The sequence below is a fragment of the Quercus suber genome, unplaced genomic scaffold, assembly GCF_002906115.3.
Source record: "Quercus suber isolate HL8 unplaced genomic scaffold, Cork oak 2.0 scaffold_290, whole genome shotgun sequence".
In the NCBI taxonomy this organism is placed as follows: domain Eukaryota; kingdom Viridiplantae; phylum Streptophyta; class Magnoliopsida; order Fagales; family Fagaceae; genus Quercus; species Quercus suber.
This window is the reverse complement of record NW_027069746.1, coordinates 355,351-364,504: the sequence shown is the minus strand read 5'-3', so window position 1 is coordinate 364,504 and position 9,154 is coordinate 355,351.

Sequence of the window (9,154 nt, the reverse complement as noted above, 5' to 3'; positions counted from 1 at the left end):
TGGATTGATACCTAAGGTCATCTTGTAATTTTTTCATCTCGTCTATAGATTGCTTTGTTTCCACAAGAAACAAAACCCCGAGATCTTTTTCCCTCACAAGGTGAGAGAGCATTTTCTGCACGGAGGTTCCTAAGCTCCTAGCAGTTCTAACTTATGGCGATCATTGTGATTGGCTGGGCTGATCCACAACCTCTATCGTTGAGAGAGATGACTTTGCTTGAACAACCAAAGTCTTAGTCTGTTTACACTTTGTATCTACAGCCCCATCCTCCATTCTATGATCAGAAGCTCCCCTTTTCTACCCAACCCGAATCTATCTAATAGTTGGATCTCCATGCATATCCATCACCATTCCCCATTCTACCCTTTTCCAATTCGCGGTTTTACCAACTCCCCTATTTTGGTTGCTCTATAACAAAGGTTTCTCCTGATCTTGTGGTAATCCCAAAACCAAAGGTTAGTTTGTGGGTCCATCCTCAGAAACAAGGGAATTCCCTAAGTCATAAGATATGGGACACCCAGACTAACGATTGTTCAATATCTGTTTCACAAGCATTCAAGGTTGGTTCCCTAACATTGAATTCAAATTCTAAAAAGTCTTGGTCGAACACTACCAAAGCGGAACTAGTAGGCATCTCTGGATTCATGGGGTTGCCTTCTTTGTTATTGCCATTCCCAGGGGTGGAGCCATATAGTGGCTTGGGGGGCCCCGGTCCCTGCACACAAAAAAAAAAAAAAAAAATCCATTAGAGTAGGTAGAAAAAAAAATTGGGCCCCCCAATATTGGACAGCACCCCCCCATGCCCAATTCTCAACTATTCTCCCAAGCCCAGCTTTAGTTTTAGGCCTTATCACCTTATGTACTCCAAATAAAACAAGCTGACCTGTTCAAGTCCAAACACTAAAAACAAAACTTCACTTTCTCTTCATCTCAAAAAATCCACCCACTGACCCACAGAATCCCTTTCTTTACTTCTTATTCTTTTGTTCTGTCTTCTTTGATACACTTTCATTTGCACTGGTACCTTTGCCTACCTACCAGCCCCCAAAACTCTAGTCCTTTGTACTCACAGTTCAGAAAAAAAAAAAAAAAAAAAAAAAAAATGCTGACCAATTTTTTCTTTCTTCATCAATTTTAGTTTTGAAACTTGGTGACTACTTGGTGATTGATGAGTTTTCTTCTCTTTTTGAAGCAGTAGACATTCGTCTATTTTTAGTGTCTTTTTTTTATTTTCTCAACTATCTACACTTAAATATTCACGTACTCTTTATATTTTCATAAATTTTTAGAGAAATACATGATTGAAGGCATGGGGAGATTGTTTGTGATGAATCTTGAAAGGAAGATCTAAAGTTGAAGGCAGTCAAGCAGAGGCAGCAGGCATTGCCACACGGGTGACCCATCTTTGCAATTTGTGAAGACAAAGTTTCTAAGGTAAAATTGTTTTGATTTATTACCTATTTTTGATTAGTAAGATATCATATGGCTGTGAATGTAGTTGCGGGTGTTGTTAAATTGTTTAGTTTATGTTATGTACCAATACTTGTGTGTTTAATTTTTGTTTTTATTTGAGTGGTTATTATTAATTAAAGTTGTATTAAAAATGGGTTGTATGTTTAAATTATAGTGGAAATTTTGTTTTTTCTTGAGTATGAACAACATCCATATAACTAAGTAAAAATTTCTAATTAAAATTTTATTTTTTAAACTTCTTTTCAGGTTAATTTTTGAGTCATATTCTTAAAGTTAAAAGAATTATGAGCAAACGAAAAACAATTGATGCATTCTTTAAGAAAAAATATGTTAGCAATTCAGAAATTAGGACACCTGTGGCTGTAGAAACAAATGTTGATACTTCAATGCCTGATGAACACCCTGACCTCTCCAAATGTTCAAGAATTTAATCTGAAGAGATAGATCGTGATCCAGGATCACATAAACAAATATGTGAATTCCCTATCAACAAACAAGATGAAATCCGACAAACTTATCTCAAAGAAAATCCATATCAACCTAAAAATATAGACTATCTATACAACGATGATACTCATCGTCATCGATTTCAACCTTCATGGTTCGAATCAGCCCCCCATGTAAAAATTCCTGGCTACGCCCCTGGCCATTCCTAGTCGGATTATTTTTTGTTCACGTCGGGTCCATACTAACGCCAGCGTCTCCATCCTCCTGATGCGGCTGTGGAGTGGCTTGGGACTTCTTCCTCGCGGGCTCACTCTTCGGTCTGGGATTTGCTCTCATCCACTCACCATAAGGGTTCTCACCATCCACGTCGTTCCAAGGGAGCATGCAGTCCCGTGCCTTGTGACCAAAGTGTCCACAGTTAAAACACAGACCATCCAATCGTTCATATTTGAAAGCCACAAAGGCTTTCTCTCCTTCAGGATTCACAACTGGGCCACCTCTACGAAGGGATTTATCCAGTGGGATTTCAATACGAACACGAAGGAAGCGTGCTTGATCCAGAGTAACTATTATTTATTCATTAACTCTTATCAATGAGATATATAAGAAATATAAATTTTTTTTTTCTTACTTTTATGTGTATAGCATAGAGTAACAAGTTAAATATATATAGTGAAGGTGAGATAAGGCGGGATGGTGTAAATAAAATCCATCCCTATCCTGATTCCCCTACAAAGAGTAGAAAACCCGTGTGACTCTGATCTAACCAGTCATAAATTAAAAAAAAAAACCACTGAAATTATCTTCGGGGCAGTTGCAAATTGGAATCTACTCAAGGTTGACCAAGACCGTACTAGAGTTTATCAAATTTAATATAAGCATTTTAGTTGTATGGTAAGAGGAAAAAAAATGTAATTTAATAGTGACGCCATCTTCTAGTGGTTTTTTTTTTTTTTTTTTTTTTTTTTTTTTTTTTTTTTTGGCAAATGGCTTCTAGGAAGCCATTTGTCCTCCCAAATATGGATGAGCCTTCCATTGCCTACTCTCCACCGAGTACCCTTCCGGATCACTTCCAGTCCTTGAAAATACTTCTCCAGGTATATGAAGGGCTGCATCCCAGCTTTGAGTTTAAAATGTCCCCATTTGGGAAGTATCTAGCTTTGAAAACCTTGGCACAAAGGAATCCGGATTTGACAAGAGTCTCCATCCTTGCTTAGCAAGCATTGCTAGATTAAAAGCTTGTAAATTTCGAAAGCCCATGCCCCCATTTGATTTTGCTTTGCACATCTTTTCCCAACTCACCCAAGCAATCTTAGACTCTTCTTGTCTTTGCCCCCACCAAAATTTTCTTATCATTCCTTCAATCTCCTCACACAAACCTTCGGCATTAGGAAACAACTCATGGTATAGGTGGGGACCGCTTGCGCCACGGCCTTTATTAGGATCTCCTAAGCATATTCATTATGAGTACTTGCTTTCCTGGGTTTTTGTAATTTTTGTGTAGACAAGAAGCAATTTTTTTTTTTTTTTGATAGGGACAAGAAGCAATTTTGTTAGATTTGCTTTATGATAAAGTAATTGCGGTTGTGTTCAATTCATGACCATTTCTGCCATGCGCTCTTCCATTGTACTAAAATCCTTAAATCACGAATGGCTTTGTTTGCCCAACTCATCCTCTTGGATAATTTCCCTCATCTAGAGGACAACGTTAGCTGCTTTTGTTATCTCACTCAAAGTTTAAGCTGTCGTCCTCAAACTTGTTACAGATTCCGAGGTTAGGGCCCGTTTGGTTTGTATTTTCAAATAACATTTTTTAATTTTTAAACAGTATTTTACGCATTTCATTACACTTTTTTACCTATACGTATTTCAAAAAATTACAAAATAACAATTTCAACAAACTACTCTACCAAACACCCCTTAAATTTTTTGTTTTGTAGAGATAATCCGGGCATGTGAAGAGTGAAGACTTTGTAGAGCATCCTCAATTGGAATTTCCATCCTATCTTATTTTATTATCTAAAAAATTTACTTCATCAATTATACCAAACTATTTTACAATATTCTCAACATTTTAATTTTTATTTTGCCATATTACACATTAAAATAATATAAATTATACAATAAAAAATAATATAAAATTATCTCCCTCTTTCCTTAATCCCTAATTTCTGTCATTTTTCTTCACTGCCTCTCTCTCTCTTTGAGAGCCACACCGCCACCAACAACAGGCACCATCACACCAAAACTCATTATTTAACCACCAACAACCCAGCCAAGATTTTTCTCAAAAAAAAAAAAAAAAAAAAAAACACTAACCAAGAACAAAGTAGCAAATCCACCAAATCACCCAAAAATAATCACTGCCACTGCCATCAATCCAAACATAAACACTACTTAGTGGGTCCAGCATGGCTGGCTCTGGTGATGGTATTCATGTGCATGAGTTTTGGGTTTGAAGAAAATGGGTTTGAAGAGAACAGAGGGAAGAGAAAGGCTTGGTTTGAGATGAGTTATGGAGAGAGAGAGGATGAGAGAAAGACTTGCATGCGGTGGCGGCCTATGTTGGTGGTGGCCACCATTACCCATCATTGGAACCTAACACCACCACCTCAGTTACCTAGGCACAATCTCCACAGATCCACCACAGTTCTACCACGGCTTACAACCTCCACGCCTCCACCACAGAAGCTGATCGAGCCTCCAACACCATTGCCTCCATGTTGATCTGAGAGAGAGGAAGGTAGAGTTTTCGAGTTTGAAGAAGAGAGAGCAGAAAGAAAGAGAGAAAAGAAAGAGAGAGAAAGATAATGAAATAATGAGAGAGGAGAGAGAAGAACCAAACATTAAAAAACAATATTTTTGTTATACCATTGTGCTACAGTGCCATCCTATCTTTAGGACGGTACTGTAGCACTATGGCAAAAAATTTGCATTTTTACATGTTTCCATGTTCGGCTGTTGAGCTACTTTGGACCTCACATGCTAAATTTTCCTTACATTTGTCATATCCTAGGCCCATTGTGAATACTCTTAGAAGATATTATGACTAACATTTTGAGTCCAAGTGCTGCTCGTTCTTTACTTAAAAACTAAGAGCACTAGCATTTGAGGATGTATGTCAGTCTCTATTTCATACCTTAAAAACTTACTTTATCCATTTTAGCATCTTATTTTACAACTCAACCAGAATCTCGGTTTCTATTTTTACATACAACACAATAAAATAATATAAACCAACACAATAACATAATATAACTACACTAAAAAATATTATAAATCTTTCCTCTCTCTCTAAACACCATCAGATATTTGCTAATAAAATAATATATTTTTTTGCATCCTAAGTTACAGTTAGTTCTCACATATGAGAATTAACTATTCATGGATGGTAAAAGAAAATTAAAACCCAACCCGGAATGTAGTTTCTTTTTACCTTGTTACTTGTTAAAAATAGTAATTGGTGGGTTTTACACCCCAATGCTAGTGCTCTAAGAAGTTCCTAAGTAAGGTTGAGCTTTGCAAATTTAAGAAATAAAACTAATCATTACCAATTTCGAAGATAGATTGAGCTTTTGCAAAATTTAAGTAATCAAACTAGTAATCATCCTACATGTCTTTTTATATCAGGTGATGCTTCTTTCGAACTGACAATTTTGGTTCTTATTTTGTATAGGTGTAAGGATTGGGTGGGTTAAGATTCTTCTGTCAATTTTTTTTTTTTTTTGGAGAATCGATTCTTCTGTCATTTATTAATAATAGGAACCACAATGAACCCAAAGCCAGAACAGAGTAATTTTTTAATTTTCCTTCTTCAAAGTCCAGAACCGGAATAATATAGCTTCAAGTTATCAATATATTGTTGTCAAGAGTACCAATGTTAGCTAAAACTTCGTATTGCGTATAAAAATGAACTTAATTATTATTGATGGATGCTTTCAAGTTTCAATCACATGTAAAAAAAATTGCTTAAAGCAGAAGGAAAGTGTGGGTGGTGATTCGTTCATAAATAATATTTCACCAAATTTGCTTTCTTATATTTCTTTTGTTAAAGTGCCCATTTCACAGCTATGGATTCCCACCATTTAATTTTTAAGAATGTGAATACATGGTTGTGAAGCCATTTGCCATAATGCCACGTCTTNTGTTATGTAATAGCTAGCTTTTATTTGTTTGGATTTGACTGACGGCAAAGTAGATATCTAAGATCTTGAATTAAGATAAAATCATATTGCTCAATTTAATTTTTAAATCGACAAAAATTGGTTCATACATAATGATGCATTTGATAGGATTCTTCCAACACAAAAAATACTTAAATTTAATATATAAAAATGAAAATAGAAGAGTATACACTCTTTTTATTAGCCTTCAAACTTATTTCAAACACCTTCTATACGTAACTTAAGCCTTCAAACTTAGGTTTGGGGATGTAGACTCAAGTTTCCAAATAAAAGCTAGCTATTACATAACAAAAAAAAAAAAAAAAAAGAAAAAAAAAAGAAAGAGAAATGAAATATTCAATAGAAAATATATAACGAGTCACAGTTTTTTATTATTATTTTAAATAGAAACATGAAGTACACTCAACGAGAGAAAAAGAAAAAAGAGGCACAAAATTTTCCCTGCCTGAAATATTCAATAGCAACAATCCTAAATGTCAAAATTTGCGTATATTTGACGTACAAATTTTGATGATTTGTGATAACAAACCAATTCTGTGGGAGGTGTCTTGTACTTTCTTAACTCAATAATGAGATTTGTTGGCACTATTTGTGAATATATGATGACCGCCCTTTCCAATTCTTTTGTGTTCTTGAGTAAATATTTCATTAGTTCTACATCACTACTCCCCCGATTGGAAAGCTCCATAACTATACCTTTCAGTTGATTAATAAACGTGAGGTTTTGAGATTCCCAATATTCCAATTTAAATGAGAGCTTCTTTGAAGGCACCTGCTTTAAAAATAACCAAAAAGGCAAAAAAAAAAAAAAAAAGGAACAAAATTACTATTGTAATTATTTTATTTTGACAGGTCATAGAAAAATTAATGCTACACCCCTTTATAAGTAACAAATATTATCAACGTGACCCATTTGTTTTTTGCGGACGACAGTTTACTTTTCTGCAAAGCAAATGACCAAGAGTGCCATAAACTCATTGAGATCCTTGAGCTTTACGAAGCTGCCTCTGGTCAGAAAGTAAATGCCGAGAAGTCCTCTGTTTTTTTCAGCCATAATACTCCCCATGAAAAAAGGTGTGCGGTGCTGAACATTCTTGGCCCAATGCAAGATACTCGTCATGGTAAATACTTGGGCCTTCCGTCCATTATTGGGAGATCCAAAACTGAGGTGTTTGCGGAAGTAAAGGAAAAAGTTGGGAGGAAGTTAGCGGGGTGGAAGGGGAAATTGTTGTCCATTGGTGGTAGGGAGATCCTAATAAAGGCCGTGGCGCAAGCGGTCCCCACCTATACCATGAGTTGTTTCCTAATGCCGAAAGGTTTGTGTGAGGAGATTGAAGGAATGATAAGAAAATTTTGGTGGGGGCAAAGACAAGAAGAGTCTAAGATTGCTTGGGTGAGTTGGGAAAAGATGTGCAAAGCAAAATCAAATGGGGGCATGGGCTTTCGAAATTTACAAGCTTTTAATCTAGCAATGCTTGCTAAGCAAGGATGGAGACTCTTGTCAAATCCGGATTCTCTTTGTGCCAAGGTTTTCAAAGCTAGATACTTCCCAAATGGGGACATTTTAAACTCAAAGCTGGGATGCAGCCCTTCATATACCTGGAGAAGTATTTTCAAGGGACTGGAAGTGATCCGGAAGGGTACTCGGTGGAGAGTAGGCAATGGAAGGCTCATCCATATTTGGGAGGACAAATGGCTTCCTACCCCAACAACTTACAAGGTAATATCTCCTCCCCAGCCTTTTGATGATTTCCCTATGGTTTCGGCTTTAATTGATGAGGATACTAGAAGATGGAAGGTTGACACTCTGAAGTCTTTATTCCTCTCTTTTGAGGTTGAAACCATTCTTAATATCCCGTTAAGCTATAGTCTTCCTGAGGACAAAATAATTTGGGTAGGAAACAAAAAGGGGGAATTCTCAGTGAAAAGTGCATACTATGTGGCCCTCTCTGTGATTAACTCATCAGATTGTGGGGAAAGCTCTCATGCCGACCCTAGAATTCCTCTTTGGAAGCAGATTTGGCAGTTAAAGATTCCTCCAAAAATAAGAATTTTCTGTTGGAAGGCTTGTGTAAATGCTCTACCAACCATGTTAAATTTAAGAAAAAGGGGAGTGAATACAGATGGAATGTGTCCAGTGTGTGGACTGGAGGTTGAATCTATTTACCATGCTCTTTTCAAGTGTGGTGGTGTCAAGAATATTTGGGACATGTGGAAGGAGTGTCCAGTGATGATTGGGGCTGAAAACATGGATTTTTTGGATTTGGCAATGAAGTTGTTAGAGGTTGGAACTCCTAGAGACATGGAGGTGCTGGTAGTGGTGGCCTGGGCAATCTGGTACAGTAGAAATTTGAGAGTATTTGAGGCAGTTTGGCAGGGGGCGGAGCAGGTCTGGAATCATGCTATCAGTATGCTCGCTGATTATAAAGAAGCTGTGAAGTTTTGTGGACTGCGCCCCTTGCCTTGTGAGGTTAGCTGGATAAAGCCTCAAGCTGGAGTCTACAAGATAAACACAGATGGGGCTACAGGTGATGATGGTAGGAAGTCAAGTATAGGAGTGGTAATTAGGGACTCTAGTGGAGAGGTGGCTGCTGCTCTCTGTAGAGTTCTGCCTGGTTGCTATTCGGTGGATGAGACTGAGGCCATGGCTGTCGAGGCGGGGATTTTGCTTGCAAAAGAATTGGACCTGCATCAAGTCATTGTGGAATCAGATTCCCTCTCAGTTGTTCAACGAATTTTGGCAAAAGATTTCAGTGGAGGCTTAGGCCATATTGTCCATGGTATTTGTGTTTTTCTTAAAGACTTCAGTAGTTGGCAAGTTCGGCACCTGAAAAGGGATTTCAACAGGGTTGCACACGAGTTGGCCCACTTTGCTAATTGTAATAATATAAACCAGGTGTGGAGGGGTGTGTCTCCCCCAGTTGTGAGAAACTTGGTTCATTTGGATGGTTTGCAGCTGGGCTGATTCTTGCTCTTTGTTGTAGTTCAGTTTCTGGTTTAATGAAAGCATATCTCTTATCAAAAAAAAAAATATTATCAACGTAGCATT